The sequence below is a fragment of the Eschscholzia californica genome, unplaced genomic scaffold (assembly GCF_041429995.1).
Source record: "Eschscholzia californica isolate CP2 unplaced genomic scaffold, dmEscCali1.0.p SCAF_15, whole genome shotgun sequence".
Lineage (NCBI taxonomy): Eukaryota > Viridiplantae > Streptophyta > Magnoliopsida > Ranunculales > Papaveraceae > Eschscholzia > Eschscholzia californica.
Window position 1 is genome coordinate 51,028 of NW_028238254.1, and position 25,984 is coordinate 77,011.

Genomic DNA, 25,984 nt, shown 5'->3' on the forward strand with positions numbered 1-25,984 from the left:
GGGGAAGAAAATAACCTGCCAAAGGCGGGTTAGGACCGTCGGATTTGCCAAAAAAACGTTGTTTTCAGTGTCATCCGTCTATTTTTCAGAATTTTGTGTAACTCGAGTAATTTAAAACTGGAATAACTCGTCGTACGTATTATAAACCGATGACAGCGATTTGGAGACATAAAAATATGTCCGGAAATATTTATTACTAATTTCATTAGCATTTCCCAATCTACCCTTTACTTTTAATAAGAATAAAAAGTTTCAGTTATTTCCACACTACTTCCAACATATTATTTATTTGAATACTCCAAATTTAATATGGGTAATTTAGGAAAAATCTTTTAGTGAGAGAACAATAAATAAAAATGGTCAATAAGTTGGATCTGCTAAAAAGTCAAACATAATCGGACGGAGGGTGTAAATGTTTTTACGTCGTGTCACTATAGAGTGCTTGAAAAGGCACGAGCGGGGAGAAATAGGAGTCCACGACGAGAACAAGTAGTACCCATTGTAAAATACTAACGGATGCGATCATACCAGCACTAATCCACCGGATCCCATCAGAACTCCGAAGTTAAGCGTGCTTGGGCGAGAGTAGTACTAGGATGGGTGACCTCCTGGGAAGTCCTCGTGTTGCATCCCTTTTTCTACTTTTTTTTTTTTTTTTCTCGTTTCGTCGGAGAGACGGAGAAGAGGGGAAGAAAATAACCTGCCAAAGGCGGGTTAGGACCGTCGGATTTGCCAAAAAAACGTTGTTTTCAGTGTCATCCGTCTATTTTTCAGAATTTTGTGTAACTCGAGTAATTTAAAACTGGAATAACTCGTCGTACGTATTATAAACCGATGACAGCGATTTGGAGACATAAAAATATGTCCGGAAATATTTATTACTAATTTCATTAGCATTTCCCAATCTACCCTTTACTTTTAATAAGAATAAAAAGTTTCAGTTATTTCCACACTACTTCCAACATATTATTTATTTGAATACTCCAAATTTAATATGGGTAATTTAGGAAAAATCTTTTAGTGAGAGAACAATAAATAAAAATGGTCAATAAGTTGGATCTGCTAAAAAGTCAAACATAATCGGACGGAGGGTGTAAATGTTTTTACGTCGTGTCACTATAGAGTGCTTGAAAAGGCACGAGCGGGGAGAAATAGGAGTCCACGACGAGAACAAGTAGTACCCATTGTAAAATACTAACGGATGCGATCATACCAGCACTAATCCACCGGATCCCATCAGAACTCCGAAGTTAAGCGTGCTTGGGCGAGAGTAGTACTAGGATGGGTGACCTCCTGGGAAGTCCTCGTGTTGCATCCCTTTTTCTACTTTTTTTTTTTTTTTTCTCGTTTCGTCGGAGAGACGGAGAAGAGGGGAAGAAAATAACCTGCCAAAGGCGGGTTAGGACCGTCGGATTTGCCAAAAAAACGTTGTTTTCAGTGTCATCCGTCTATTTTTCAGAATTTTGTGTAACTCGAGTAATTTAAAACTGGAATAACTCGTCGTACGTATTATAAACCGATGACAGCGATTTGGAGACATAAAAATATGTCCGGAAATATTTATTACTAATTTCATTAGCATTTCCCAATCTACCCTTTACTTTTAATAAGAATAAAAAGTTTCAGTTATTTCCACACTACTTCCAACATATTATTTATTTGAATACTCCAAATTTAATATGGGTAATTTAGGAAAAATCTTTTAGTGAGAGAACAATAAATAAAAATGGTCAATAAGTTGGATCTGCTAAAAAGTCAAACATAATCGGACGGAGGGTGTAAATGTTTTTACGTCGTGTCACTATAGAGTGCTTGAAAAGGCACGAGCGGGGAGAAATAGGAGTCCACGACGAGAACAAGTAGTACCCATTGTAAAATACTAACGGATGCGATCATACCAGCACTAATCCACCGGATCCCATCAGAACTCCGAAGTTAAGCGTGCTTGGGCGAGAGTAGTACTAGGATGGGTGACCTCCTGGGAAGTCCTCGTGTTGCATCCCTTTTTCTACTTTTTTTTTTTTTTTTCTCGTTTCGTCGGAGAGACGGAGAAGAGGGGAAGAAAATAACCTGCCAAAGGCGGGTTAGGACCGTCGGATTTGCCAAAAAAACGTTGTTTTCAGTGTCATCCGTCTATTTTTCAGAATTTTGTGTAACTCGAGTAATTTAAAACTGGAATAACTCGTCGTACGTATTATAAACCGATGACAGCGATTTGGAGACATAAAAATATGTCCGGAAATATTTATTACTAATTTCATTAGCATTTCCCAATCTACCCTTTACTTTTAATAAGAATAAAAAGTTTCAGTTATTTCCACACTACTTCCAACATATTATTTATTTGAATACTCCAAATTTAATATGGGTAATTTAGGAAAAATCTTTTAGTGAGAGAACAATAAATAAAAATGGTCAATAAGTTGGATCTGCTAAAAAGTCAAACATAATCGGACGGAGGGTGTAAATGTTTTTACGTCGTGTCACTATAGAGTGCTTGAAAAGGCACGAGCGGGGAGAAATAGGAGTCCACGACGAGAACAAGTAGTACCCATTGTAAAATACTAACGGATGCGATCATACCAGCACTAATCCACCGGATCCCATCAGAACTCCGAAGTTAAGCGTGCTTGGGCGAGAGTAGTACTAGGATGGGTGACCTCCTGGGAAGTCCTCGTGTTGCATCCCTTTTTCTACTTTTTTTTTTTTTTTTTCTCGTTTCGTCGGAGAGACGGAGAAGAGGGGAAGAAAATAACCTGCCAAAGGCGGGTTAGGACCGTCGGATTTGCCAAAAAAACGTTGTTTTCAGTGTCATCCGTCTATTTTTCAGAATTTTGTGTAACTCGAGTAATTTAAAACTGGAATAACTCGTCGTACGTATTATAAACCGATGACAGCGATTTGGAGACATAAAAATATGTCCGGAAATATTTATTACTAATTTCATTAGCATTTCCCAATCTACCCTTTACTTTTAATAAGAATAAAAAGTTTCAGTTATTTCCACACTACTTCCAACATATTATTTATTTGAATACTCCAAATTTAATATGGGTAATTTAGGAAAAATCTTTTAGTGAGAGAACAATAAATAAAAATGGTCAATAAGTTGGATCTGCTAAAAAGTCAAACATAATCGGACGGAGGGTGTAAATGTTTTTACGTCGTGTCACTATAGAGTGCTTGAAAAGGCACGAGCGGGGAGAAATAGGAGTCCACGACGAGAACAAGTAGTACCCATTGTAAAATACTAACGGATGCGATCATACCAGCACTAATCCACCGGATCCCATCAGAACTCCGAAGTTAAGCGTGCTTGGGCGAGAGTAGTACTAGGATGGGTGACCTCCTGGGAAGTCCTCGTGTTGCATCCCTTTTTCTACTTTTTTTTTTTTTTTCTCGTTTCGTCGGAGAGACGGAGAAGAGGGGAAGAAAATAACCTGCCAAAGGCGGGTTAGGACCGTCGGATTTGCCAAAAAAACGTTGTTTTCAGTGTCATCCGTCTATTTTTCAGAATTTTGTGTAACTCGAGTAATTTAAAACTGGAATAACTCGTCGTACGTATTATAAACCGATGACAGCGATTTGGAGACATAAAAATATGTCCGGAAATATTTATTACTAATTTCATTAGCATTTCCCAATCTACCCTTTACTTTTAATAAGAATAAAAAGTTTCAGTTATTTCCACACTACTTCCAACATATTATTTATTTGAATACTCCAAATTTAATATGGGTAATTTAGGAAAAATCTTTTAGTGAGAGAACAATAAATAAAAATGGTCAATAAGTTGGATCTGCTAAAAAGTCAAACATAATCGGACGGAGGGTGTAAATGTTTTTACGTCGTGTCACTATAGAGTGCTTGAAAAGGCACGAGCGGGGAGAAATAGGAGTCCACGACGAGAACAAGTAGTACCCATTGTAAAATACTAACGGATGCGATCATACCAGCACTAATCCACCGGATCCCATCAGAACTCCGAAGTTAAGCGTGCTTGGGCGAGAGTAGTACTAGGATGGGTGACCTCCTGGGAAGTCCTCGTGTTGCATCCCTTTTTCTACTTTTTTTTTTTTTTTTCTCGTTTCGTCGGAGAGACGGAGAAGAGGGGAAGAAAATAACCTGCCAAAGGCGGGTTAGGACCGTCGGATTTGCCAAAAAAACGTTGTTTTCAGTGTCATCCGTCTATTTTTCAGAATTTTGTGTAACTCGAGTAATTTAAAACTGGAATAACTCGTCGTACGTATTATAAACCGATGACAGCGATTTGGAGACATAAAAATATGTCCGGAAATATTTATTACTAATTTCATTAGCATTTCCCAATCTACCCTTTACTTTTAATAAGAATAAAAAGTTTCAGTTATTTCCACACTACTTCCAACATATTATTTATTTGAATACTCCAAATTTAATATGGGTAATTTAGGAAAAATCTTTTAGTGAGAGAACAATAAATAAAAATGGTCAATAAGTTGGATCTGCTAAAAAGTCAAACATAATCGGACGGAGGGTGTAAATGTTTTTACGTCGTGTCACTATAGAGTGCTTGAAAAGGCACGAGCGGGGAGAAATAGGAGTCCACGACGAGAACAAGTAGTACCCATTGTAAAATACTAACGGATGCGATCATACCAGCACTAATCCACCGGATCCCATCAGAACTCCGAAGTTAAGCGTGCTTGGGCGAGAGTAGTACTAGGATGGGTGACCTCCTGGGAAGTCCTCGTGTTGCATCCCTTTTTCTACTTTTTTTTTTTTTTTCTCGTTTCGTCGGAGAGACGGAGAAGAGGGGAAGAAAATAACCTGCCAAAGGCGGGTTAGGACCGTCGGATTTGCCAAAAAAACGTTGTTTTCAGTGTCATCCGTCTATTTTTCAGAATTTTGTGTAACTCGAGTAATTTAAAACTGGAATAACTCGTCGTACGTATTATAAACCGATGACAGCGATTTGGAGACATAAAAATATGTCCGGAAATATTTATTACTAATTTCATTAGCATTTCCCAATCTACCCTTTACTTTTAATAAGAATAAAAAGTTTCAGTTATTTCCACACTACTTCCAACATATTATTTATTTGAATACTCCAAATTTAATATGGGTAATTTAGGAAAAATCTTTTAGTGAGAGAACAATAAATAAAAATGGTCAATAAGTTGGATCTGCTAAAAAGTCAAACATAATCGGACGGAGGGTGTAAATGTTTTTACGTCGTGTCACTATAGAGTGCTTGAAAAGGCACGAGCGGGGAGAAATAGGAGTCCACGACGAGAACAAGTAGTACCCATTGTAAAATACTAACGGATGCGATCATACCAGCACTAATCCACCGGATCCCATCAGAACTCCGAAGTTAAGCGTGCTTGGGCGAGAGTAGTACTAGGATGGGTGACCTCCTGGGAAGTCCTCGTGTTGCATCCCTTTTTCTACTTTTTTTTTTTTTTTTCTCGTTTCGTCGGAGAGACGGAGAAGAGGGGAAGAAAATAACCTGCCAAAGGCGGGTTAGGACCGTCGGATTTGCCAAAAAAACGTTGTTTTCAGTGTCATCCGTCTATTTTTCAGAATTTTGTGTAACTCGAGTAATTTAAAACTGGAATAACTCGTCGTACGTATTATAAACCGATGACAGCGATTTGGAGACATAAAAATATGTCCGGAAATATTTATTACTAATTTCATTAGCATTTCCCAATCTACCCTTTACTTTTAATAAGAATAAAAAGTTTCAGTTATTTCCACACTACTTCCAACATATTATTTATTTGAATACTCCAAATTTAATATGGGTAATTTAGGAAAAATCTTTTAGTGAGAGAACAATAAATAAAAATGGTCAATAAGTTGGATCTGCTAAAAAGTCAAACATAATCGGACGGAGGGTGTAAATGTTTTTACGTCGTGTCACTATAGAGTGCTTGAAAAGGCACGAGCGGGGAGAAATAGGAGTCCACGACGAGAACAAGTAGTACCCATTGTAAAATACTAACGGATGCGATCATACCAGCACTAATCCACCGGATCCCATCAGAACTCCGAAGTTAAGCGTGCTTGGGCGAGAGTAGTACTAGGATGGGTGACCTCCTGGGAAGTCCTCGTGTTGCATCCCTTTTTCTACTTTTTTTTTTTTTTTTCTCGTTTCGTCGGAGAGACGGAGAAGAGGGGAAGAAAATAACCTGCCAAAGGCGGGTTAGGACCGTCGGATTTGCCAAAAAAACGTTGTTTTCAGTGTCATCCGTCTATTTTTCAGAATTTTGTGTAACTCGAGTAATTTAAAACTGGAATAACTCGTCGTACGTATTATAAACCGATGACAGCGATTTGGAGACATAAAAATATGTCCGGAAATATTTATTACTAATTTCATTAGCATTTCCCAATCTACCCTTTACTTTTAATAAGAATAAAAAGTTTCAGTTATTTCCACACTACTTCCAACATATTATTTATTTGAATACTCCAAATTTAATATGGGTAATTTAGGAAAAATCTTTTAGTGAGAGAACAATAAATAAAAATGGTCAATAAGTTGGATCTGCTAAAAAGTCAAACATAATCGGACGGAGGGTGTAAATGTTTTTACGTCGTGTCACTATAGAGTGCTTGAAAAGGCACGAGCGGGGAGAAATAGGAGTCCACGACGAGAACAAGTAGTACCCATTGTAAAATACTAACGGATGCGATCATACCAGCACTAATCCACCGGATCCCATCAGAACTCCGAAGTTAAGCGTGCTTGGGCGAGAGTAGTACTAGGATGGGTGACCTCCTGGGAAGTCCTCGTGTTGCATCCCTTTTTCTACTTTTTTTTTTTTTTTTCTCGTTTCGTCGGAGAGACGGAGAAGAGGGGAAGAAAATAACCTGCCAAAGGCGGGTTAGGACCGTCGGATTTGCCAAAAAAACGTTGTTTTCAGTGTCATCCGTCTATTTTTCAGAATTTTGTGTAACTCGAGTAATTTAAAACTGGAATAACTCGTCGTACGTATTATAAACCGATGACAGCGATTTGGAGACATAAAAATATGTCCGGAAATATTTATTACTAATTTCATTAGCATTTCCCAATCTACCCTTTACTTTTAATAAGAATAAAAAGTTTCAGTTATTTCCACACTACTTCCAACATATTATTTATTTGAATACTCCAAATTTAATATGGGTAATTTAGGAAAAATCTTTTAGTGAGAGAACAATAAATAAAAATGGTCAATAAGTTGGATCTGCTAAAAAGTCAAACATAATCGGACGGAGGGTGTAAATGTTTTTACGTCGTGTCACTATAGAGTGCTTGAAAAGGCACGAGCGGGGAGAAATAGGAGTCCACGACGAGAACAAGTAGTACCCATTGTAAAATACTAACGGATGCGATCATACCAGCACTAATCCACCGGATCCCATCAGAACTCCGAAGTTAAGCGTGCTTGGGCGAGAGTAGTACTAGGATGGGTGACCTCCTGGGAAGTCCTCGTGTTGCATCCCTTTTTCTACTTTTTTTTTTTTTTTTCTCGTTTCGTCGGAGAGACGGAGAAGAGGGGAAGAAAATAACCTGCCAAAGGCGGGTTAGGACCGTCGGATTTGCCAAAAAAACGTTGTTTTCAGTGTCATCCGTCTATTTTTCAGAATTTTGTGTAACTCGAGTAATTTAAAACTGGAATAACTCGTCGTACGTATTATAAACCGATGACAGCGATTTGGAGACATAAAAATATGTCCGGAAATATTTATTACTAATTTCATTAGCATTTCCCAATCTACCCTTTACTTTTAATAAGAATAAAAAGTTTCAGTTATTTCCACACTACTTCCAACATATTATTTATTTGAATACTCCAAATTTAATATGGGTAATTTAGGAAAAATCTTTTAGTGAGAGAACAATAAATAAAAATGGTCAATAAGTTGGATCTGCTAAAAAGTCAAACATAATCGGACGGAGGGTGTAAATGTTTTTACGTCGTGTCACTATAGAGTGCTTGAAAAGGCACGAGCGGGGAGAAATAGGAGTCCACGACGAGAACAAGTAGTACCCATTGTAAAATACTAACGGATGCGATCATACCAGCACTAATCCACCGGATCCCATCAGAACTCCGAAGTTAAGCGTGCTTGGGCGAGAGTAGTACTAGGATGGGTGACCTCCTGGGAAGTCCTCGTGTTGCATCCCTTTTTCTACTTTTTTTTTTTTTTTCTCGTTTCGTCGGAGAGACGGAGAAGAGGGGAAGAAAATAACCTGCCAAAGGCGGGTTAGGACCGTCGGATTTGCCAAAAAAACGTTGTTTTCAGTGTCATCCGTCTATTTTTCAGAATTTTGTGTAACTCGAGTAATTTAAAACTGGAATAACTCGTCGTACGTATTATAAACCGATGACAGCGATTTGGAGACATAAAAATATGTCCGGAAATATTTATTACTAATTTCATTAGCATTTCCCAATCTACCCTTTACTTTTAATAAGAATAAAAAGTTTCAGTTATTTCCACACTACTTCCAACATATTATTTATTTGAATACTCCAAATTTAATATGGGTAATTTAGGAAAAATCTTTTAGTGAGAGAACAATAAATAAAAATGGTCAATAAGTTGGATCTGCTAAAAAGTCAAACATAATCGGACGGAGGGTGTAAATGTTTTTACGTCGTGTCACTATAGAGTGCTTGAAAAGGCACGAGCGGGGAGAAATAGGAGTCCACGACGAGAACAAGTAGTACCCATTGTAAAATACTAACGGATGCGATCATACCAGCACTAATCCACCGGATCCCATCAGAACTCCGAAGTTAAGCGTGCTTGGGCGAGAGTAGTACTAGGATGGGTGACCTCCTGGGAAGTCCTCGTGTTGCATCCCTTTTTCTACTTTTTTTTTTTTTTTTCTCGTTTCGTCGGAGAGACGGAGAAGAGGGGAAGAAAATAACCTGCCAAAGGCGGGTTAGGACCGTCGGATTTGCCAAAAAAACGTTGTTTTCAGTGTCATCCGTCTATTTTTCAGAATTTTGTGTAACTCGAGTAATTTAAAACTGGAATAACTCGTCGTACGTATTATAAACCGATGACAGCGATTTGGAGACATAAAAATATGTCCGGAAATATTTATTACTAATTTCATTAGCATTTCCCAATCTACCCTTTACTTTTAATAAGAATAAAAAGTTTCAGTTATTTCCACACTACTTCCAACATATTATTTATTTGAATACTCCAAATTTAATATGGGTAATTTAGGAAAAATCTTTTAGTGAGAGAACAATAAATAAAAATGGTCAATAAGTTGGATCTGCTAAAAAGTCAAACATAATCGGACGGAGGGTGTAAATGTTTTTACGTCGTGTCACTATAGAGTGCTTGAAAAGGCACGAGCGGGGAGAAATAGGAGTCCACGACGAGAACAAGTAGTACCCATTGTAAAATACTAATGGATGCGATCATACCAGCACTAATCCACCGGATCCCATCAGAACTCCGAAGTTAAGCGTGCTTGGGCGAGAGTAGTACTAGGATGGGTGACCTCCTGGGAAGTCCTCGTGTTGCATCCCTTTTTCTACTTTTTTTTTTTTTTTTCTCGTTTCGTCGGAGAGACGGAGAAGAGGGGAAGAAAATAACCTGCCAAAGGCGGGTTAGGACCGTCGGATTTGCCAAAAAAACGTTGTTTTCAGTGTCATCCGTCTATTTTTCAGAATTTTGTGTAACTCGAGTAATTTAAAACTGGAATAACTCGTCGTACGTATTATAAACCGATGACAGCGATTTGGAGACATAAAAATATGTCCGGAAATATTTATTACTAATTTCATTAGCATTTCCCAATCTACCCTTTACTTTTAATAAGAATAAAAAGTTTCAGTTATTTCCACACTACTTCCAACATATTATTTATTTGAATACTCCAAATTTAATATGGGTAATTTAGGAAAAATCTTTTAGTGAGAGAACAATAAATAAAAATGGTCAATAAGTTGGATCTGCTAAAAAGTCAAACATAATCGGACGGAGGGTGTAAATGTTTTTACGTCGTGTCACTATAGAGTGCTTGAAAAGGCACGAGCGGGGAGAAATAGGAGTCCACGACGAGAACAAGTAGTACCCATTGTAAAATACTAACGGATGCGATCATACCAGCACTAATCCACCGGATCCCATCAGAACTCCGAAGTTAAGCGTGCTTGGGCGAGAGTAGTACTAGGATGGGTGACCTCCTGGGAAGTCCTCGTGTTGCATCCCTTTTTCTACTTTTTTTTTTTTTTCTCGTTTCGTCGGAGAGACGGAGAAGAGGGGAAGAAAATAACCTGCCAAAGGCGGGTTAGGACCGTCGGATTTGCCAAAAAAACGTTGTTTTCAGTGTCATCCGTCTATTTTTCAGAATTTTGTGTAACTCGAGTAATTTAAAACTGGAATAACTCGTCGTACGTATTATAAACCGATGACAGCGATTTGGAGACATAAAAATATGTCCGGAAATATTTATTACTAATTTCATTAGCATTTCCCAATCTACCCTTTACTTTTAATAAGAATAAAAAGTTTCAGTTATTTCCACACTACTTCCAACATATTATTTATTTGAATACTCCAAATTTAATATGGGTAATTTAGGAAAAATCTTTTAGTGAGAGAACAATAAATAAAAATGGTCAATAAGTTGGATCTGCTAAAAAGTCAAACATAATCGGACGGAGGGTGTAAATGTTTTTACGTCGTGTCACTATAGAGTGCTTGAAAAGGCACGAGCGGGGAGAAATAGGAGTCCACGACGAGAACAAGTAGTACCCATTGTAAAATACTAACGGATGCGATCATACCAGCACTAATCCACCGGATCCCATCAGAACTCCGAAGTTAAGCGTGCTTGGGCGAGAGTAGTACTAGGATGGGTGACCTCCTGGGAAGTCCTCGTGTTGCATCCCTTTTTCTACTTTTTTTTTTTTTTTCTCGTTTCGTCGGAGAGACGGAGAAGAGGGGAAGAAAATAACCTGCCAAAGGCGGGTTAGGACCGTCGGATTTGCCAAAAAAACGTTGTTTTCAGTGTCATCCGTCTATTTTTCAGAATTTTGTGTAACTCGAGTAATTTAAAACTGGAATAACTCGTCGTACGTATTATAAACCGATGACAGCGATTTGGAGACATAAAAATATGTCCGGAAATATTTATTACTAATTTCATTAGCATTTCCCAATCTACCCTTTACTTTTAATAAGAATAAAAAGTTTCAGTTATTTCCACACTACTTCCAACATATTATTTATTTGAATACTACAAATTTAATATGGGTAATTTAGGAAAAATCTTTTAGTGAGAGAACAATAAATAAAAATGGTCAATAAGTTGGATCTGCTAAAAAGTCAAACATAATCGGACGGAGGGTGTAAATGTTTTTACGTCGTGTCACTATAGAGTGCTTGAAAAGGCACGAGCGGGGAGAAATAGGAGTCCACGACGAGAACAAGTAGTACCCATTGTAAAATACTAACGGATGCGATCATACCAGCACTAATCCACCGGATCCCATCAGAACTCCGAAGTTAAGCGTGCTTGGGCGAGAGTAGTACTAGGATGGGTGACCTCCTGGGAACTCCTCGTGTTGCATCCCTTTTTCTACTTTTTTTTTTTTTTTTCTCGTTTCGTCGGAGAGACGGAGAAGAGGGGAAGAAAATAACCTGCCAAAGGCGGGTTAGGACCGTCGGATTTGCCAAAAAAACGTTGTTTTCAGTGTCATCCGTCTATTTTTCAGAATTTTGTGTAACTCGAGTAATTTAAAACTGGAATAACTCGTCGTACGTATTATAAACCGATGACAGCGATTTGGAGACATAAAAATATGTCCGGAAATATTTATTACTAATTTCATTAGCATTTCCCAATCTACCCTTTACTTTTAATAAGAATAAAAAGTTTCAGTTATTTCCACACTACTTCCAACATATTATTTATTTGAATACTCCAAATTTAATATGGGTAATTTAGGAAAAATCTTTTAGTGAGAGAACAATAAATAAAAATGGTCAATAAGTTGGATCTGCTAAAAAGTCAAACATAATCGGACGGAGGGTGTAAATGTTTTTACGTCGTGTCACTATAGAGTGCTTGAAAAGGCACGAGCGGGGAGAAATAGGAGTCCACGACGAGAACAAGTAGTACCCATTGTAAAATACTAACGGATGCGATCATACCAGCACTAATCCACCGGATCCCATCAGAACTCCGAAGTTAAGCGTGCTTGGGCGAGAGTAGTACTAGGATGGGTGACCTCCTGGGAAGTCCTCGTGTTGCATCCCTTTTTCTACTTTTTTTTTTTTTTTTCTCGTTTCGTCGGAGAGACGGAGAAGAGGGGAAGAAAATAACCTGCCAAAGGCGGGTTAGGACCGTCGGATTTGCCAAAAAAACGTTGTTTTCAGTGTCATCCGTCTATTTTTCAGAATTTTGTGTAACTCGAGTAATTTAAAACTGGAATAACTCGTCGTACGTATTATAAACCGATGACAGCGATTTGGAGACATAAAAATATGTCCGGAAATATTTATTACTAATTTCATTAGCATTTCCCAATCTACCCTTTACTTTTAATAAGAATAAAAAGTTTCAGTTATTTCCACACTACTTCCAACATATTATTTATTTGAATACTCCAAATTTAATATGGGTAATTTAGGAAAAATCTTTTAGTGAGAGAACAATAAATAAAAATGGTCAATAAGTTGGATCTGCTAAAAAGTCAAACATAATCGGACGGAGGGTGTAAATGTTTTTACGTCGTGTCACTATAGAGTGCTTGAAAAGGCACGAGCGGGGAGAAATAGGAGTCCACGACGAGAACAAGTAGTACCCATTGTAAAATACTAACGGATGCGATCATACCAGCACTAATCCACCGGATCCCATCAGAACTCCGAAGTTAAGCGTGCTTGGGCGAGAGTAGTACTAGGATGGGTGACCTCCTGGGAAGTCCTCGTGTTGCATCCCTTTTTCTACTTTTTTTTTTTTTTTTCTCGTTTCGTCGGAGAGACGGAGAAGAGGGGAAGAAAATAACCTGCCAAAGGCGGGTTAGGACCGTCGGATTTGCCAAAAAAACGTTGTTTTCAGTGTCATCCGTCTATTTTTCAGAATTTTGTGTAACTCGAGTAATTTAAAACTAGAATAACTCGTCGTACGTATTATAAACCGATGACAGCGATTTGGAGACATAAAAATATGTCCGGAAATATTTATTACTAATTTCATTAGCATTTCCCAATCTACCCTTTACTTTTAATAAGAATAAAAAGTTTCAGTTATTTCCACACTACTTCCAACATATTATTTATTTGAATACTCCAAATTTAATATGGGTAATTTAGGAAAAATCTTTTAGTGAGAGAACAATAAATAAAAATGGTCAATAAGTTGGATCTGCTAAAAAGTCAAACATAATCGGACGGAGGGTGTAAATGTTTTTACGTCGTGTCACTATAGAGTGCTTGAAAAGGCACGAGCGGGGAGAAATAGGAGTCCACGACGAGAACAAGTAGTACCCATTGTAAAATACTAACGGATGCGATCATACCAGCACTAATCCACCGGATCCCATCAGAACTCCGAAGTTAAGCGTGCTTGGGCGAGAGTAGTACTAGGATGGGTGACCTCCTGGGAAGTCCTCGTGTTGCATCCCTTTTTCTACTTTTTTTTTTTTTTTCTCGTTTCGCCGGAGAGACGGAGAAGAGGGGAAGAAAATAACCTGCCAAAGGCGGGTTAGGACCGTCGGATTTGCCAAAAAAACGTTGTTTTCAGTGTCATCCGTCTATTTTTCAGAATTTTGTGTAACTCGAGTAATTTAAAACTGGAATAACTCGTCGTACGTATTATAAACCGATGACAGCGATTTGGAGACATAAAAATATGTCCGGAAATATTTATTACTAATTTCATTAGCATTTCCCAATCTACCCTTTACTTTTAATAAGAATAAAAAGTTTCAGTTATTTCCACACTACTTCCAACATATTATTTATTTGAATACTCCAAATTTAATATGGGTAATTTAGGAAAAATCTTTTAGTGAGAGAACAATAAATAAAAATGGTCAATAAGTTGGATCTGCTAAAAAGTCAAACATAATCGGACGGAGGGTGTAAATGTTTTTACGTCGTGTCACTATAGAGTGCTTGAAAAGGCACGAGCGGGGAGAAATAGGAGTCCACGACGAGAACAAGTAGTACCCATTGTAAAATACTAACGGATGCGATCATACCAGCACTAATCCACCGGATCCCATCAGAACTCCGAAGTTAAGCGTGCTTGGGCGAGAGTAGTACTAGGATGGGTGACCTCCTGGGAAGTCCTCGTGTTGCATCCCTTTTTCTACTTTTTTTTTTTTTTTTCTCGTTTCGTCGGAGAGACGGAGAAGAGGGGAAGAAAATAACCTGCCAAAGGCGGGTTAGGACCGTCGGATTTGCCAAAAAAACGTTGTTTTCAGTGTCATCCGTCTATTTTTCAGAATTTTGTGTAACTCGAGTAATTTAAAACTGGAATAACTCGTCGTACGTATTATAAACCGATGACAGCGATTTGGAGACATAAAAATATGTCCGGAAATATTTATTACTAATTTCATTAGCATTTCCCAATCTACCCTTTACTTTTAATAAGAATAAAAAGTTTCAGTTATTTCCACACTACTTCCAACATATTATTTATTTGAATACTCCAAATTTAATATGGGTAATTTAGGAAAAATCTTTTAGTGAGAGAACAATAAATAAAAATGGTCAATAAGTTGGATCTGCTAAAAAGTCAAACATAATCGGACGGAGGGTGTAAATGTTTTTACGTCGTGTCACTATAGAGTGCTTGAAAAGGCACGAGCGGGGAGAAATAGGAGTCCACGACGAGAACAAGTAGTACCCATTGTAAAATACTAACGGATGCGATCATACCAGCACTAATCCACCGGATCCCATCAGAACTCCGAAGTTAAGCGTGCTTGGGCGAGAGTAGTACTAGGATGGGTGACCTCCTGGGAAGTCCTCGTGTTGCATCCCTTTTTCTACTTTTTTTTTTTTTTTTCTCGTTTCGTCGGAGAGACGGAGAAGAGGGGAAGAAAATAACCTGCCAAAGGCGGGTTAGGACCGTCGGATTTGCCAAAAAAACGTTGTTTTCAGTGTCATCCGTCTATTTTTCAGAATTTTGTGTAACTCGAGTAATTTAAAACTGGAATAACTCGTCGTACGTATTATAAACCGATGACAGCGATTTGGAGACATAAAAATATGTCCGGAAATATTTATTACTAATTTCATTAGCATTTCCCAATCTACCCTTTACTTTTAATAAGAATAAAAAGTTTCAGTTATTTCCACACTACTTCCAACATATTATTTATTTGAATACTCCAAATTTAATATGGGTAATTTAGGAAAAATCTTTTAGTGAGAGAACAATAAATAAAAATGGTCAATAAGTTGGATCTGCTAAAAAGTCAAACATAATCGGACGGAGGGTGTAAATGTTTTTACGTCGTGTCACTATAGAGTGCTTGAAAAGGCACGAGCGGGGAGAAATAGGAGTCCACGACGAGAACAAGTAGTACCCATTGTAAAATACTAACGGATGCGATCATACCAGCACTAATCCACCGGATCCCATCAGAACTCCGAAGTTAAGCGTGCTTGGGCGAGAGTAGTACTAGGATGGGTGACCTCCTGGGAAGTCCTCGTGTTGCATCCCTTTTTCTACTTTTTTTTTTTTTTTTCTCGTTTCGTCGGAGAGACGGAGAAGAGGGGAAGAAAATAACCTGCCAAAGGCGGGTTAGGACCGTCGGATTTGCCAAAAAAACGTTGTTTTCAGTGTCATCCGTCTATTTTTCAGAATTTTGTGTAACTCGAGTAATTTAAAACTGGAATAACTCGTCGTACGTATTATAAACCGATGACAGCGATTTGGAGACATAAAAATATGTCCGGAAATATTTATTACTAATTTCATTAGCATTTCCCAATCTACCCTTTACTTTTAATAAGAATAAAAAGTTTCAGTTATTTCCACACTACTTCCAACATATTATTTATTTGAATACTCCAAATTTAATATGGGTAATTTAGGAAAAATCTTTTAGTGAGAGAACAATAAATAAAAATGGTCAATAAGTTGGATCTGCTAAAAAGTCAAACATAATCGGACGGAGGGTGTAAATGTTTTTACGTCGTGTCACTATAGAGTGCTTGAAAAGGCACGAGCGGGGAGAAATAGGAGTCCACGACGAGAACAAGTAGTACCCATTGTAAAATACTAACGGATGCGATCATACCAGCACTAATCCACCGGATCCCATCAGAACTCCGAAGTTAAGCGTGCTTGGGCGAGAGTAGTACTAGGATGGGTGACCTCCTGGGAAGTCCTCGTGTTGCATCCCTTTTTCTACTTTTTTTTTTTTTTTCTCGTTTCGTCGGAGAGACGGAGAAGAGGGGAAGAAAATAACCTGCCAAAGGCGGGTTAGGACCGTCGGATTTGCCAAAAAAACGTTGTTTTCAGTGTCATCCGTCTATTTTTCAGAATTTTGTGTAACTCGAGTAATTTAAAACTGGAATAACTCGTCGTACGTATTATAAACCGATGACAGCGATTTGGAGACATAAAAATATGTCCGGAAATATTTATTACTAATTTCATTAGCATTTCCCAATCTACCCTTTACTTTTAATAAGAATAAAAAGTTTCAGTTATTTCCACACTACTTCCAACATATTATTTATTTGAATACTCCAAATTTAATATGGGTAATTTAGGAAAAATCTTTTAGTGAGAGAACAATAAATAAAAATGGTCAATAAGTTGGATCTGCTAAAAAGTCAAACATAATCGGACGGAGGGTGTAAATGTTTTTACGTCGTGTCACTATAGAGTGCTTGAAAAGGCACGAGCGGGGAGAAATAGGAGTCCACGACGAGAACAAGTAGTACCCATTGTAAAATACTAACGGATGCGATCATACCAGCACTAATCCACCGGATCCCATCAGAACTCCGAAGTTAAGCGTGCTTGGGCGAGAGTAGTACTAGGATGGGTGACCTCCTGGGAAGTCCTCGTGTTGCATCCCTTTTTCTACTTTTTTTTTTTTTTTTCTCGTTTCGTCGGAGAGACGGAGAAGAGGGGAAGAAAATAACCTGCCAAAGGCGGGTTAGGACCGTCGGATTTGCCAAAAAAACGTTGTTTTCAGTGTCATCCGTCTATTTTTCAGAATTTTGTGTAACTCGAGTAATTTAAAACTGGAATAACTCGTCGTACGTATTATAAACCGATGACAGCGATTTGGAGACATAAAAATATGTCCGGAAATATTTATTACTAATTTCATTAGCATTTCCCAATCTACCCTTTACTTTTAATAAGAATAAAAAGTTTCAGTTATTTCCACACTACTTCCAACATATTATTTATTTGAATACTCCAAATTTAATATGGGTAATTTAGGAAAAATCTTTTAGTGAGAGAACAATAAATAAAAATGGTCAATAAGTTGGATCTGCTAAAAAGTCAAACATAATCGGACGGAGGGTGTAAATGTTTTTACGTCGTGTCACTATAGAGTGCTTGAAAAGGCACGAGCGGGGAGAAATAGGAGTCCACGACGAGAACAAGTAGTACCCATTGTAAAATACTAACGGATGCGATCATACCAGCACTAATCCACCGGATCCCATCAGAACTCCGAAGTTAAGCGTGCTTGGGCGAGAGTAGTACTAGGATGGGTGACCTCCTGGGAAGTCCTCGTGTGGCATCCCTTTTTCTACTTTTTTTTTTTTTTTTCTCGTTTCGTCGGAGAGACGGAGAAGAGGGGAAGAAAATAACCTGCCAAAGGCGGGTTAGGACCGTCGGATTTGCCAAAAAAACGTTGTTTTCAGTGTCATCCGTCTATTTTTCAGAATTTTGTGTAACTCGAGTAATTTAAAACTGGAATAACTCGTCGTACGTATTATAAACCGATGACAGCGATTTGGAGACATAAAAATATGTCCGGAAATATTTATTACTAATTTCATTAGCATTTCCCAATCTACCCTTTACTTTTAATAAGAATAAAAAGTTTCAGTTATTTCCACACTACTTCCAACATATTATTTATTTGAATACTCCAAATTTAATATGGGTAATTTAGGAAAAATCTTTTAGTGAGAGAACAATAAATAAAAATGGTCAATAAGTTGGATCTGCTAAAAAGTCAAACATAATCGGACGGAGGGTGTAAATGTTTTTACGTCGTGTCACTATAGAGTGCTTGAAAAGGCACGAGCGGGGAGAAATAGGAGTCCACGACGAGAACAAGTAGTACCCATTGTAAAATACTAACGGATGCGATCATACCAGCACTAATCCACCGGATCCCATCAGAACTCCGAAGTTAAGCGTGCTTGGGCGAGAGTAGTACTAGGATGGGTGACCTCCTGGGAAGTCCTCGTGTTGCATCCCTTTTTCTACTTTTTTTTTTTTTTTTCTCGTTTCGTCGGAGAGACGGAGAAGAGGGGAAGAAAATAACCTGCCAAAGGCGGGTTAGGACCGTCGGATTTGCCAAAAAAACGTTGTTTTCAGTGTCATCCGTCTATTTTTCAGAATTTTGTGTAACTCGAGTAATTTAAAACTGGAATAACTCGTCGTACGTATTATAAACCGATGACAGCGATTTGGAGACATAAAAATATGTCCGGAAATATTTATTACTAATTTCATTAGCATTTCCCAATCTACCCTTTACTTTTAATAAGAATAAAAAGTTTCAGTTATTTCCACACTACTTCCAACATATTATTTATTTGAATACTCCAAATTTAATATGGGTAATTTAGGAAAAATCTTTTAGTGAGAGAACAATAAATAAAAATGGTCAATAAGTTGGATCTGCTAAAAAGTCAAACATAATCGGACGGAGGGTGTAAATGTTTTTACGTCGTGTCACTATAGAGTGCTTGAAAAGGCACGAGCGGGGAGAAATAGGAGTCCACGACGAGAACAAGTAGTACCCATTGTAAAATACTAACGGATGCGATCATACCAGCACTAATCCACCGGATCCCATCAGAACTCCGAAGTTAAGCGTGCTTGGGCGAGAGTAGTACTAGGATGGGTGACCTCCTGGGAAGTCCTCGTGTTGCATCCCTTTTTCTACTTTTTTTTTTTTCTCGTTTCGTCGGAGAGACGGAGAAGAGGGGAAGAAAATAACCTGCCAAAGGCGGGTTAGGACCGTCGGATTTGCCAAAAAAACGTTGTTTTCAGTGTCATCCGTCTATTTTTCAGAATTTTGTGTAACTCGAGTAATTTAAAACTGGAATAACTCGTCGTACGTATTATAAACCGATGACAGCGATTTGGAGACATAAAAATATGTCCGGAAATATTTATTACTAATTTCATTAGCATTTCCCAATCTACCCTTTACTTTTAATAAGAATAAAAAGTTTCAGTTATTTCCCCACTACTTCCAACATATTATTTATTTGAATACTCCAAATTTAATATGGGTAATTTAGGAAAAATCTTTTAGTGAGAGAACAATAAATAAAAATGGTCAATAAGTTGGATCTGCTAAAAAGTCAAACATAATCGGACGGAGGGTGTAAATGTTTTTACGTCGTGTCACTATAGAGTGCTTGAAAAGGCACGAGCGGGGAGAAATAGGAGTCCACGACGAGAACAAGTAGTACCCATTGTAAAATACTAACGGATGCGATCATACCAGCACTAATCCACCGGATCCCATCAGAACTCCGAAGTTAAGCGTGCTTGGGCGAGAGTAGTACTAGGATGGGTGACCTCCTGGGAAGTCCTCGTGTTGCATCCCTTTTTCTACTTTTTTTTTTTTTCTCGTTTCGTCGGAGAGACGGAGAAGAGGGGAAGAAAATAACCTGCCAAAGGCGGGTTAGGACCGTCGGATTTGCCAAAAAAACGTTGTTTTCAGTGTCATCCGTCTATTTTTCAGAATTTTGTGTAACTCGAGTAATTTAAAACTGGAATAACTCGTCGTACGTATTATAAACCGATGACAGCGATTTGGAGACATAAAAATATGTCCGGAAATATTTATTACTAATTTCATTAGCATTTCCCAATCTACCCTTTACTTTTAATAAGAATAAAAAGTTTCAGTTATTTCCCCACTACTTCCAACATATTATTTATTTGAATACTCCAAATTTAATATGGGTAATTTAGGAAAAATCTTTTAGTGAGAGAACAATAAATAAAAATGGTCAATAAGTTGGATCTGCTAAAAAGTCAAACATAATCGGACGGAGGGTGTAAATGTTTTTACGTCGTGTCACTATAGAGTGCTTGAAAAGGCACGAGCGGGGAGAAATAGGAGTCCACGACGAGAACAAGTAGTACCCATTGTAAAATACTAACGGATGCGATCATACCAGCACTAATCCACCGGATCCCATCAGAACTCCGAAGTTAAGCGTGCTTGGGCGAGAGTAGTACTAGGATGGGTGACCTCCTGGGAAGTCCTCGTGTTGCATCCCTTTTTCTACTTTTTTTTTTTTTCTCGTTTCGTCGGAGAGACGGAGAAGAGGGGAAGAAAATAACCTGCCAAAGGCGGGTTAGGACCGTCGGATTTGCCAAAAAAACGTTGTTTTCAGTGTCATCCGTCTATTTTTCAGAATTTTGTGTAACTCGAGTAATTTAAAACTGGAATAACTCGTCGTACGTATTATAAACCGATGACAGCGATTTGGAGACATAAAAATATGTCCGGAAATATTTATTACTAATTTCATTAGCATTTCCCAATCTACCCTTTACTTTTAATAAGAATAAAAAGTTTCAGTTATTTCCCCACTACTTCCAACATATTATTTATTTGAATACTCCAAATTTAATATGGGTAATTTAGGAAAAATCTTTTAGTGAGAGAACAATAAATAAAAATGGTCAATAAGTTGGATCTGCTAAAAAGTCAAACATAATCGGACGGAGGGTGTAAATGTTTTTACGTCGTGTCACTATAGAGTGCTTGAAAAGGCACGAGCGGGGAGAAATAGGAGTCCACGACGAGAACAAGTAGTACCCATTGTAAAATACTAACGGATGCGATCATACCAGCACTAATCCACCGGATCCCATCAGAACTCCGAAGTTAAGCGTGCTTGGGCGAGAGTAGTACTAGGATGGGTGACCTCCTGGGAAGTCCTCGTGTTGCATCCCTTTTTCTACTTTTTTTTTTTTTTCTCGTTTCGTCGGAGAGACGGAGAAGAGGGGAAGAAAATAACCTGCCAAAGGCGGGTTAGGACCGTCGGATTTGCCAAAAAAACGTTGTTTTCAGTGTCATCCGTCTATTTTTCAGAATTTTGTGTAACTCGAGTAATTTAAAACTGGAATAACTCGTCGTACGTATTATAAACCGATGACAGCGATTTGGAGACATAAAAATATGTCCGGAAATATTTATTACTAATTTCATTAGCATTTCCCAATCTACCCTTTACTTTTAATAAGAATAAAAAGTTTCAGTTATTTCCCCACTACTTCCAACATATTATTTATTTGAATACTCCAAATTTAATATGGGTAATTTAGGAAAAATCTTTTAGTGAGAGAACAATAAATAAAAATGGTCAATAAGTTGGATCTGCTAAAAAGTCAAACATAATCGGACGGAGGGTGTAAATGTTTTTACGTCGTGTCACTATAGAGTGCTTGAAAAGGCACGAGCGGGGAGAAATAGGAGTCCACGACGAGAACAAGTAGTACCCATTGTAAAATACTAACGGATGCGATCATACCAGCACTAATCCACCGGATCCCATCAGAACTCCGAAGTTAAGCGTGCTTGGGCGAGAGTAGTACTAGGATGGGTGACCTCCTGGGAAGTCCTCGTGTTGCATCCCTTTTTCTACTTTTTTTTTTTTTCTCGTTTCGTCGGAGAGACGGAGAAGAGGGGAAGAAAATAACCTGCCAAAGGCGGGTTAGGACCGTCGGATTTGCCAAAAAAACGTTGTTTTCAGTGTCATCCGTCTATTTTTCAGAATTTTGTGTAACTCGAGTAATTTAAAACTGGAATAACTCGTCGTACGTATTATAAACCGATGACAGCGATTTGGAGACATAAAAATATGTCCGGAAATATTTATTACTAATTTCATTAGCATTTCCCAATCTACCCTTTACTTTTAATAAGAATAAAAAGTTTCAGTTATTTCCCCACTACTTCCAACATATTATTTATTTGAATACTCCAAATTTAATATGGGTAATTTAGGAAAAATCTTTTAGTGAGAGAACAATAAATAAAAATGGTCAATAAGTTGGATCTGCTAAAAAGTCAAACATAATCGGACGGAGGGTGTAAATGTTTTTACGTCGTGTCACTATAGAGTGCTTGAAAAGGCACGAGCGGGGAGAAATAGGAGTCCACGACGAGAACAAGTAGTACCCATTGTAAAATACTAACGGATGCGATCATACCAGCACTAATCCACCGGATCCCATCAGAACTCCGAAGTTAAGCGTGCTTGGGCGAGAGTAGTACTAGGATGGGTGACCTCCTGGGAAGTCCTCGTGTTGCATCCCTTTTTCTACTTTTTTTTTTTTTCTCGTTTCGTCGGAGAGACGGAGAAGAGGGGAAGAAAATAACCTGCCAAAGGCGGGTTAGGACCGTCGGATTTGCCAAAAAAACGTTGTTTTCAGTGTCATCCGTCTATTTTTCAGAATTTTGTGTAACTCGAGTAATTTAAAACTGGAATAACTCGTCGTACGTATTATAAACCGATGACAGCGATTTGGAGACATAAAAATATGTCCGGAAATATTTATTACTAATTTCATTAGCATTTCCCAATCTACCCTTTACTTTTAATAAGAATAAAAAGTTTCAGTTATTTCCCCACTACTTCCAACATATTATTTATTTGAATACTCCAAATTTAATATGGGTAATTTAGGAAAAATCTTTTAGTGAGAGAACAATAAATAAAAATGGTCAATAAGTTGGATCTGCTAAAAAGTCAAACATAATCGGACGGAGGGTGTAAATGTTTTTACGTCGTGTCACTATAGAGTGCTTGAAAAGGCACGAGCGGGGAGAAATAGGAGTCCACGACGAGAACAAGTAGTACCCATTGTAAAATACTAACGGATGCGATCATACCAGCACTAATCCACCGGATCCCATCAGAACTCCGAAGTTAAGCGTGCTTGGGCGAGAGTAGTACTAGGATGGGTGACCTCCTGGGAAGTCCTCGTGTTGCATCCCTTTTTCTACTTTTTTTTTTTTTCTCGTTTCGTCGGAGAGACGGAGAAGAGGGGAAGAAAATAACCTGCCAAAGGCGGGTTAGGACCGTCGGATTTGCCAAAAAAACGTTGTTTTCAGTGTCATCCGTCTATTTTTCAGAATTTTGTGTAACTCGAGTAATTTAAAACTGGAATAACTCGTCGTACGTATTATAAACCGATGACAGCGATTTGGAGACATAAAAATATGTCCGGAAATATTTATTACTAATTTCATTAGCATTTCCCAATCTACCCTTTACTTTTAATAAGAATAAAAAGTTTCAGTTATTTCCCCACTACTTCCAACATATTATTTATTTGAATACTCCAAATTTAATATGGGTAATTTAGGAAAAATCTTTTAGTGAGAGAACAATAAATAAAAATGGTCAATAAGTTGGATCTGCTAAAAAGTCAAACATAATCGGACGGAGGGTGTAAATGTTTTTACGTCGTGTCACTATAGAGTGCTTGAAAAGGCACGAGCGGGGAGAAATAGGAGTCCACGACGAGAACAAGTAGTACCCATTGTAAAATACTAACGGATGCGATCATACCAGCACTAATCCACCGGATCCCATCAGAACTCCGAAGTTAAGCGTGCTTGGGCGAGAGTAGTACTAGGATGGGTGACCTCCTGGGAAGTCCTCGTGTTGCATCCCTTTTTCTATTTTTTTTTTTTTTCTCGTTTCGTCGGAGAGACGGAGAAGAGGGGAAGAAAATAACCTGCCAAAGGCGGGTTAGGACCGTCGGATTTGCCAAAAAAACGTTGTTTTCAGTGTCATCCGTCTATTTTTCAGAATTTTGTGTAACTCGAGTAATTTAAAACTGGAATAACTCGTCGTACGTATTATAAACCGATGACAGCGATTTGGAGACATAAAAATATGTCCGGAAATATTTATTACTAATTTCATTAGCATTTCCCAATCTACCCTTTACTTTTAATAAGAATAAAAAGTTTCAGTTATTTCCCCACTACTTCCAACATATTATTTATTTGAATACTCCAAATTTAATATGGGTAATTTAGGAAAAATCTTTTAGTGAGAGAACAATAAATAAAAATGGTCAATAAGTTGGATCTGCTAAAAAGTCAAACATAATCGGACGGAGGGTGTAAATGTTTTTACGTCGTGTCACTATAGAGTGCTTGAAAAGGCACGAGCGGGGAGAAATAGGAGTCCACGACGAGAACAAGTAGTACCCATTGTAAAATACTAACGGATGCGATCATACCAGCACTAATCCACCGGATCCCATCAGAACTCCGAAGTTAAGCGTGCTTGGGCGAGAGTAGTACTAGGATGGGTGACCTCCTGGGAAGTCCTCGTGTTGCATCCCTTTTTCTACTTTTTTTTTTTTTCTCGTTTCGTCGGAGAGACGGAGAAGAGGGGAAGAAAATAACCTGCCAAAGGCGGGTTAGGACCGTCGGATTTGCCAAAAAAACGTTGTTTTCAGTGTCATCCGTCTATTTTTCAGAATTTTGTGTAACTCGAGTAATTTAAAACTGGAATAACTCGTCGTACGTATTATAAACCGATGACAGCGATTTGGAGACATAAAAATATGTCCGGAAATATTTATTACTAATTTCATTAGCATTTCCCAATCTACCCTTTACTTTTAATAAGAATAAAAAGTTTCAGTTATTTCCCCACTACTTCCAACATATTATTTATTTGAATACTCCAAATTTAATATGGGTAATTTAGGAAAAATCTTTTAGTGAGAGAACAATAAATAAAAATGGTCAATAAGTTGGATCTGCTAAAAAGTCAAACATAATCGGACGGAGGGTGTAAATGTTTTTACGTCGTGTCACTATAGAGTGCTTGAAAAGGCACGAGCGGGGAGAAATAGGAGTCCACGACGAGAACAAGTAGTACCCATTGTAAAATACTAACGGATGCGATCATACCAGCACTAATCCACCGGATCCCATCAGAACTCCGAAGTTAAGCGTGCTTGGGCGAGAGTAGTACTAGGATGGGTGACCTCCTGGGAAGTCCTCGTGTTGCATCCCTTTTTCTACTTTTTTTTTTTTTTTTCTCGTTTCGTCGGAGAGACGGAGAAGAGGGGAAGAAAATAACCTGCCAAAGGCGGGTTAGGACCGTCGGATTTGCCAAAAAAACGTTGTTTTCAGTGTCATCCGTCTATTTTTCAGAATTTTGTGTAACTCGAGTAATTTAAAACTGGAATAACTCGTCGTACGTATTATAAACCGATGACAGCGATTTGGAGACATAAAAATATGTCCGGAAATATTTATTACTAATTTCATTAGCATTTCCCAATCTACCCTTTACTTTTAATAAGAATAAAAAGTTTCAGTTATTTCCACACTACTTCCAACATATTATTTATTTGAATACTCCAAATTTAATATGGGTAATTTAGGAAAAATCTTTTAGTGAGAGAACAATAAATAAAAATGGTCAATAAGTTGGATCTGCTAAAAAGTCAAACATAATCGGACGGAGGGTGTAAATGTTTTTACGTCGTGTCACTATAGAGTGCTTGAAAAGGCACGAGCGGGGAGAAATAGGAGTCCACGACGAGAACAAGTAGTACCCATTGTAAAATACTAACGGATGCGATCATACCAGCACTAATCCACCGGATCCCATCAGAACTCCGAAGTTAAGCGTGCTAGGGCGAGAGTAGTACTAGGATGGGTGACCTCCTGGGAAGTCCTCGTGTTGCATCCCTTTTTCTACTTTTTTTTTTTTTTTTCTCGTTTCGTCGGAG

At 38.0% G+C, this 25,984-nt stretch overlaps 38 non-coding genes across 38 annotated transcripts; all 38 read left to right on the top strand.

Annotated features, from left to right (window-relative positions):
• Positions 1–514: 514 nt before the first annotated feature.
• LOC147561529 (5S ribosomal RNA) lies at positions 515–633 on the top strand. Its single transcript, XR_015232538.1, has one exon. It is a non-coding gene; the product is annotated as a 5S ribosomal RNA (ribosomal RNA).
• Positions 634–1,199: 566 nt separating this feature from the next.
• LOC147561530 (5S ribosomal RNA) lies at positions 1,200–1,318 on the top strand. The gene has a single exon (XR_015232539.1). It is a non-coding gene; the product is annotated as a 5S ribosomal RNA (ribosomal RNA).
• Positions 1,319–1,884: 566 nt separating this feature from the next.
• LOC147561531 (5S ribosomal RNA) lies at positions 1,885–2,003 on the top strand. Its single transcript, XR_015232540.1, has one exon. It is a non-coding gene; the product is annotated as a 5S ribosomal RNA (ribosomal RNA).
• Positions 2,004–2,569: 566 nt separating this feature from the next.
• LOC147561532 (5S ribosomal RNA) lies at positions 2,570–2,688 on the top strand. The gene has a single exon (XR_015232542.1). It is a non-coding gene; the product is annotated as a 5S ribosomal RNA (ribosomal RNA).
• Positions 2,689–3,255: 567 nt separating this feature from the next.
• LOC147561533 (5S ribosomal RNA) lies at positions 3,256–3,374 on the top strand. Its single transcript, XR_015232543.1, has one exon. It is a non-coding gene; the product is annotated as a 5S ribosomal RNA (ribosomal RNA).
• Positions 3,375–3,939: 565 nt separating this feature from the next.
• LOC147561534 (5S ribosomal RNA) lies at positions 3,940–4,058 on the top strand. Its single transcript, XR_015232544.1, has one exon. It is a non-coding gene; the product is annotated as a 5S ribosomal RNA (ribosomal RNA).
• Positions 4,059–4,624: 566 nt separating this feature from the next.
• Positions 4,625–4,743, top strand: LOC147561535 (5S ribosomal RNA). The gene has a single exon (XR_015232545.1). It is a non-coding gene; the product is annotated as a 5S ribosomal RNA (ribosomal RNA).
• A 565-nt stretch (positions 4,744–5,308) lies between these two features.
• Positions 5,309–5,427, top strand: LOC147561536 (5S ribosomal RNA). Its single transcript, XR_015232546.1, has one exon. It is a non-coding gene; the product is annotated as a 5S ribosomal RNA (ribosomal RNA).
• Positions 5,428–5,993: 566 nt separating this feature from the next.
• On the top strand, positions 5,994–6,112 carry LOC147561537 (5S ribosomal RNA). Its single transcript, XR_015232547.1, has one exon. It is a non-coding gene; the product is annotated as a 5S ribosomal RNA (ribosomal RNA).
• A 566-nt stretch (positions 6,113–6,678) lies between these two features.
• LOC147561538 (5S ribosomal RNA) lies at positions 6,679–6,797 on the top strand. Its single transcript, XR_015232548.1, has one exon. It is a non-coding gene; the product is annotated as a 5S ribosomal RNA (ribosomal RNA).
• Positions 6,798–7,363: 566 nt separating this feature from the next.
• LOC147561539 (5S ribosomal RNA) lies at positions 7,364–7,482 on the top strand. The gene has a single exon (XR_015232549.1). It is a non-coding gene; the product is annotated as a 5S ribosomal RNA (ribosomal RNA).
• A 566-nt stretch (positions 7,483–8,048) lies between these two features.
• LOC147561540 (5S ribosomal RNA) lies at positions 8,049–8,167 on the top strand. Its single transcript, XR_015232550.1, has one exon. It is a non-coding gene; the product is annotated as a 5S ribosomal RNA (ribosomal RNA).
• Positions 8,168–8,732: 565 nt separating this feature from the next.
• Positions 8,733–8,851, top strand: LOC147561541 (5S ribosomal RNA). The gene has a single exon (XR_015232551.1). It is a non-coding gene; the product is annotated as a 5S ribosomal RNA (ribosomal RNA).
• Positions 8,852–9,417: 566 nt separating this feature from the next.
• On the top strand, positions 9,418–9,536 carry LOC147561542 (5S ribosomal RNA). The gene has a single exon (XR_015232553.1). It is a non-coding gene; the product is annotated as a 5S ribosomal RNA (ribosomal RNA).
• Positions 9,537–10,102: 566 nt separating this feature from the next.
• LOC147561543 (5S ribosomal RNA) lies at positions 10,103–10,221 on the top strand. The gene has a single exon (XR_015232554.1). It is a non-coding gene; the product is annotated as a 5S ribosomal RNA (ribosomal RNA).
• A 564-nt stretch (positions 10,222–10,785) lies between these two features.
• On the top strand, positions 10,786–10,904 carry LOC147561544 (5S ribosomal RNA). Its single transcript, XR_015232555.1, has one exon. It is a non-coding gene; the product is annotated as a 5S ribosomal RNA (ribosomal RNA).
• Positions 10,905–11,469: 565 nt separating this feature from the next.
• On the top strand, positions 11,470–11,588 carry LOC147561545 (5S ribosomal RNA). The gene has a single exon (XR_015232817.1). It is a non-coding gene; the product is annotated as a 5S ribosomal RNA (ribosomal RNA).
• Positions 11,589–12,154: 566 nt separating this feature from the next.
• LOC147561546 (5S ribosomal RNA) lies at positions 12,155–12,273 on the top strand. The gene has a single exon (XR_015232556.1). It is a non-coding gene; the product is annotated as a 5S ribosomal RNA (ribosomal RNA).
• A 566-nt stretch (positions 12,274–12,839) lies between these two features.
• LOC147561547 (5S ribosomal RNA) lies at positions 12,840–12,958 on the top strand. The gene has a single exon (XR_015232557.1). It is a non-coding gene; the product is annotated as a 5S ribosomal RNA (ribosomal RNA).
• Positions 12,959–13,524: 566 nt separating this feature from the next.
• Positions 13,525–13,643, top strand: LOC147561548 (5S ribosomal RNA). The gene has a single exon (XR_015232558.1). It is a non-coding gene; the product is annotated as a 5S ribosomal RNA (ribosomal RNA).
• A 565-nt stretch (positions 13,644–14,208) lies between these two features.
• LOC147561549 (5S ribosomal RNA) lies at positions 14,209–14,327 on the top strand. The gene has a single exon (XR_015232559.1). It is a non-coding gene; the product is annotated as a 5S ribosomal RNA (ribosomal RNA).
• A 566-nt stretch (positions 14,328–14,893) lies between these two features.
• LOC147561550 (5S ribosomal RNA) lies at positions 14,894–15,012 on the top strand. The gene has a single exon (XR_015232560.1). It is a non-coding gene; the product is annotated as a 5S ribosomal RNA (ribosomal RNA).
• A 566-nt stretch (positions 15,013–15,578) lies between these two features.
• LOC147561551 (5S ribosomal RNA) lies at positions 15,579–15,697 on the top strand. The gene has a single exon (XR_015232561.1). It is a non-coding gene; the product is annotated as a 5S ribosomal RNA (ribosomal RNA).
• Positions 15,698–16,263: 566 nt separating this feature from the next.
• LOC147561552 (5S ribosomal RNA) lies at positions 16,264–16,382 on the top strand. The gene has a single exon (XR_015232562.1). It is a non-coding gene; the product is annotated as a 5S ribosomal RNA (ribosomal RNA).
• A 565-nt stretch (positions 16,383–16,947) lies between these two features.
• Positions 16,948–17,066, top strand: LOC147561553 (5S ribosomal RNA). The gene has a single exon (XR_015232564.1). It is a non-coding gene; the product is annotated as a 5S ribosomal RNA (ribosomal RNA).
• A 566-nt stretch (positions 17,067–17,632) lies between these two features.
• LOC147561554 (5S ribosomal RNA) lies at positions 17,633–17,751 on the top strand. Its single transcript, XR_015232788.1, has one exon. It is a non-coding gene; the product is annotated as a 5S ribosomal RNA (ribosomal RNA).
• A 566-nt stretch (positions 17,752–18,317) lies between these two features.
• On the top strand, positions 18,318–18,436 carry LOC147561555 (5S ribosomal RNA). The gene has a single exon (XR_015232565.1). It is a non-coding gene; the product is annotated as a 5S ribosomal RNA (ribosomal RNA).
• Positions 18,437–19,002: 566 nt separating this feature from the next.
• On the top strand, positions 19,003–19,121 carry LOC147561556 (5S ribosomal RNA). Its single transcript, XR_015232566.1, has one exon. It is a non-coding gene; the product is annotated as a 5S ribosomal RNA (ribosomal RNA).
• A 562-nt stretch (positions 19,122–19,683) lies between these two features.
• Positions 19,684–19,802, top strand: LOC147561557 (5S ribosomal RNA). Its single transcript, XR_015232567.1, has one exon. It is a non-coding gene; the product is annotated as a 5S ribosomal RNA (ribosomal RNA).
• A 563-nt stretch (positions 19,803–20,365) lies between these two features.
• Positions 20,366–20,484, top strand: LOC147561558 (5S ribosomal RNA). Its single transcript, XR_015232568.1, has one exon. It is a non-coding gene; the product is annotated as a 5S ribosomal RNA (ribosomal RNA).
• Positions 20,485–21,047: 563 nt separating this feature from the next.
• On the top strand, positions 21,048–21,166 carry LOC147561559 (5S ribosomal RNA). Its single transcript, XR_015232569.1, has one exon. It is a non-coding gene; the product is annotated as a 5S ribosomal RNA (ribosomal RNA).
• Positions 21,167–21,730: 564 nt separating this feature from the next.
• Positions 21,731–21,849, top strand: LOC147561560 (5S ribosomal RNA). Its single transcript, XR_015232570.1, has one exon. It is a non-coding gene; the product is annotated as a 5S ribosomal RNA (ribosomal RNA).
• Positions 21,850–22,412: 563 nt separating this feature from the next.
• On the top strand, positions 22,413–22,531 carry LOC147561561 (5S ribosomal RNA). The gene has a single exon (XR_015232571.1). It is a non-coding gene; the product is annotated as a 5S ribosomal RNA (ribosomal RNA).
• A 563-nt stretch (positions 22,532–23,094) lies between these two features.
• Positions 23,095–23,213, top strand: LOC147561562 (5S ribosomal RNA). Its single transcript, XR_015232572.1, has one exon. It is a non-coding gene; the product is annotated as a 5S ribosomal RNA (ribosomal RNA).
• Positions 23,214–23,776: 563 nt separating this feature from the next.
• Positions 23,777–23,895, top strand: LOC147561563 (5S ribosomal RNA). Its single transcript, XR_015232573.1, has one exon. It is a non-coding gene; the product is annotated as a 5S ribosomal RNA (ribosomal RNA).
• A 563-nt stretch (positions 23,896–24,458) lies between these two features.
• LOC147561564 (5S ribosomal RNA) lies at positions 24,459–24,577 on the top strand. Its single transcript, XR_015232575.1, has one exon. It is a non-coding gene; the product is annotated as a 5S ribosomal RNA (ribosomal RNA).
• A 563-nt stretch (positions 24,578–25,140) lies between these two features.
• Positions 25,141–25,259, top strand: LOC147561565 (5S ribosomal RNA). The gene has a single exon (XR_015232576.1). It is a non-coding gene; the product is annotated as a 5S ribosomal RNA (ribosomal RNA).
• A 566-nt stretch (positions 25,260–25,825) lies between these two features.
• On the top strand, positions 25,826–25,944 carry LOC147561566 (5S ribosomal RNA). The gene has a single exon (XR_015232513.1). It is a non-coding gene; the product is annotated as a 5S ribosomal RNA (ribosomal RNA).
• Positions 25,945–25,984: the final 40 nt, after the last annotated feature.